Raw genomic sequence first — 4,254 nt, 5'->3', positions numbered from 1 at the left:
CTTAGAAGTCAGACGGTCGATCGTGCGGCCGTTCTGTCCATTAGCCTCGATAATCATGCCCAGAACGCGTATGAAGTCCACCCTTGGAATACGCTGCCCCGATGCCGTGTGCAGCCTAATGTCGATGTCAGCCAGTGGTTGCCAGTTTTTGGGTTTGGGTCCCCGTCTCGTGGGTTGATATAAGAGAAGTTCGGACTTTGCTGGCGAGAGCTTGAGGCCCATTTCATTTATGTAGACTTCAACACAGTCTACGGCCTCTTGAATAGAGTTCTCCACAGAGCCCTCCGAGCCACCGACACTCCATATGGTGATGTCGTCCGCGTAGATGGTGAACTTGATGCCCTCTTGGTTTGAGAGCTTTGCAGCAAGGCCGCACATTGCAATGTTAAAAAACAGTGGGGAGACGACTGAGCCCTGCGGGGTGCCGAAGGAACCGAGATCGTAGGGCTCAGACTTGAGATCCCCAAGCTGCATAGTGGCTTTTCTATTCCTGAGGAACGAGCTGGTGAACTTGTGAAAGTTGGCTCCTAAGTTGAGAGAAGAGATGGAGGCAAGTATGTGGGAATGCGAGACATTGTCAAAGGCCTTTTCAAGATCCAGACCGAGAATAGCTCTAACGTCTTTTGTCTCCTGATCTATGATGTGATGCTTCAGCATTTTCATGACGTCCTGAGTAGATAGGTGTGGTCTAAAACCTACCATGTTGTACGGAAACAGGTTAGTCTTCTCTATGTGCTTTGATATTCAATCGTTGATGACATGCTCGGCGACCTTGCCTATACAGGACGTCAGTGAAATTTCATTCATTCATTTTTATTTCCTTAAGGACCCCACTTGGGGTATTACATAAGCGGTGCATACACAGGAAAAGAGAACATTTGAACACGTTAGTTTTCGCGGCATAGGTGATTTGTAAGATTTGTAGCGAAGGATAATGGGCAGGTGGTTGAAGCAATGGAGCAGGGAAGGTCGTTCCAATCTTTGACGGCGCGGGGAAAAAAAGAAGCGGAAAAAGTGGCAGTTCTGTTACGATAACGGGACACTTGAAGTGGATGGCTTGTGCGGTGTGAAATGTATGTCCGGGGGAGGATGTAAGGAGCTGCATTGAGAGAAGAATGAAAAAATTTATGAAAGAGAAAAAGGGTGGCGATACGGCGGCGAACAGAGAGGGGTGAAAAACCAGATTGTGCTTTCAAAGATGAAATACTGATGTCGTATGAGTACTGGGAGTGAATGAATCGAGCGGCGCGATTTTGGACAGATTCGAGCTGGTTAATGAGGTATGTTTGGGGCGGGTTCCATATGGGGGAGGCATATTCGAGTATCGATCAGATGAGGGACTGATATGCTAGCAACTTTACATGTTTTGGTGCATGACGTAAGTGCAAATGGGTCGTAAGTTGCTAAAACTGGGACTCCGGCCAGGTTTAGGTATTAAAATAACCGACGCCCTTTTCCATCGCTCAGGGAAAGTCCCCGTCTTCCAAATACGATTGATTTCTTTGGTGAGGTAGGTGACAGAGTCATCGTCTAAATTGCGTAGTGTCTTGTTTGTAATGCCATCCGGGCCCGGGCTGGAGTTCCCATTAAGATTGTTTAAGATGGTGCGGACCTCTTCTTTCTGGAAGGGCTTGTCCATCTCGAAGGCTGGTGATCCCGTGTATTGCGCGTAGCCAGAAGGAGGCCGGGTTGTGTCCAAAGGGAGGTATCTCTGTGCCAGACACTTCGTTATTTCCGTGTCCGATTTAACCTTCCTTTCTGAGTGCAGTATTCGGTCTACCAAGCGCGTCTGGTTGGATTTAGATTTGGTCTCCTGCAGCAGGTGTTTGAGGAGGTTCCATTTTCCCCCAACTTTCATCTGACCATCCAACATGTTGCAAATCTCGTCCCAATGCTGTTTTTCCAGCGTCTGACAGTAAGTTGTTATTTCTTGGTTAAGACTTGCGATGCGTTTTCGCAGTCTTCGATTCATATGGTGTGCTTTCCACCTGGCTAGGAGGGCGCTTTTAGCCTCAAGAAGATGAGCAAGCCTACTATCCATTTTATTGACCGGTAGATCAGTCTCTATTGTTTTGGTGGCCGACTTGACGTCTTCGACCAGCTGAGACAGCCACTTGTCGAAATTCGGTGAGTCATTAATCTCTTCTGCGCTCTTCGCTCTGATCTTACGGAAGAGGTCCCAATCTGTGAATTTGAAAGCTTTGGGGGGCTTTGCTTGAATTTGTAATGTCGTACTCAAAATACAATGGTCACTCCCCAAGTTTTCTCCTAAGTTTAACCATGATACCTCCCCCATGGTTGTGACAAAGGTGAGGTCTGGGGTAGTATCCCTAGAGCAAGAATTTCCAGTGCGGGTAGGAAACGTGGGGTAAGTGACCAAAGTAAGATTCAGATCCGATACCGCTTGCCAGAGCTCGGCTCCCTTGGCAGCGGTGCGAGGGTAGCCCCAAGCTTGATGGGGTGTGTTGAAATCTGCCACTATAACTATGGGTGCGTCCACTTTCCTAGCGATCGTAACGGCTTTTGATAACAATGAGGTGAAGCGATGGTGCCTGCCTTTTGGAGAGCTATATATGTGGAGTATGAAAATGCTATTTTTAAGGTTGCTGCCAGGTATAATTTCTAAAAGAGAGTGTTCAATCTTGCTATTTGCCATGTGCAAATTGTGTTCAATGTAAGTGCACTTCTTGGACACAAACGTGCAGATACCGCGGCCATCTGGAGGTTTCTCGATGTGATGGGTGTAGCCTGGCAGGCTCATTGTTTCCGTAAGCGTCTCCTGCAGCATAATAACATGTGGTCGAATTGGCTGGGATTTAATATACTGCTGGAGAGCTGCCTTCTTTGATTGGAAGCCCCAGCAGTTCCACTGCCAAATAACGAAATTTTTAAGGTGTCCCGCCATTGTTGGGACCCTCAAAAGCTCTCTCCTGAGAGACGCTACGGGTTGCCACCTTCTGCACGATCCTGACCTTAGGTATTACTTGGGCTGGAGTAGCCTCGGCTGATTGTAAAGCTTTAACTTGGTCAGCCTCGATCTGTGACTCTGCTGTCCTATACCGCAATCGACTCGACCACCGCCCTGAGAGCATTTTTGATATCATTCAAGGTTTCCTTGACCTCTGTTTTGAAATCTCTGTCCTCGTTATTGGCCGGTTGTGCTAGCGCTCTCCTTTTTGTTGGTTTTGCCCCTGGATGGACGTCCATGGGTACCTCATCGTGACTCGCATCCGATGTGGCCTCTGTATAGGGAACTGTGTTTGAAGGAGACGGAGACGAAACCTGCTGTGATTTCCTTAAGTCGGCTATTTCAGCCCTGAGTTGCTCGACAATGGCCCGGAGGTTAGCATTTTCCCTTTAAATCTGCGCGTATATATCTGAGTGTTGCTCTGGATTGGTACCCCCCTTTACCTGTGGTTGGGAGCCCTTGATCTTGGATGCCCAGGTCTGGTGCTGATTTCCTTGCTGCACACCATTGCGGACGGTAGGCACCCATGAGTTAGAACGTCCCTTGGATCTAGAATGTCCTCTGGATCTCGAACGGCCCCTTGCTCTGCCTCTGGAACGGGATCGCCCTCGCGGTGGTTGTAGCTGTTGGCTGACGTCACGCGGGCGCCAGCTGCTGCTCGGGCGCTCAGTCGTAGCGCGGCCGCCTACAGCGGCTGGTAGCGATAGGAAGTCTCCTCCACTATCTGTGAAGTTCATGTCGTCGGCGTCTTGTTCCGCAAATTCCATCGTATATTGCATCCGTCGCTCTCGTCTTCGTCGATGGACTATGTAGGGCACTTGAAAACGATGCTTACACGTCTTGTCTGCCGTGAGATGTGGACCCCCACACAACTTGCATCAGCGCTGTGTGTGGTTCTCTTCTTTGTCTCCGTCTTTTTGTGCGCCGCTTTTCTTTTAATATGACTATACACCAACTCGCCCAACTTTCTATTCTGTTACAACTTGCATTCTGGAGTGCAGACGTGACCCTCAGAAGGAGATGACATACCACACCCTCTACAGACGGCCTCCTCTGGATGGGGACAAACATCGGCTCGATGACCTAGCTTTCCACAGGCATAACAGACATCGGTCTGTCGACGATACAGGGTGCAGCGAACCAAACTATTTCCACATATGACGTAATTTGGCACTTTTAGTCCGTCAAAGAGGATGATTACCGTGGTGGAATTCTTGATTCTTTTCACTTGGAGTGCAGTCGGGTTCCTTGGGTGTACGATAAGTGAATAAAGTTGTTCTTGACCG

This window comes from Rhipicephalus microplus, chromosome 4, assembly GCF_043290135.1.
Source record: "Rhipicephalus microplus isolate Deutch F79 chromosome 4, USDA_Rmic, whole genome shotgun sequence".
NCBI classification, from domain to species: domain Eukaryota; kingdom Metazoa; phylum Arthropoda; class Arachnida; order Ixodida; family Ixodidae; genus Rhipicephalus; species Rhipicephalus microplus.
Note: the sequence above shows the minus strand (reverse complement) of the source record.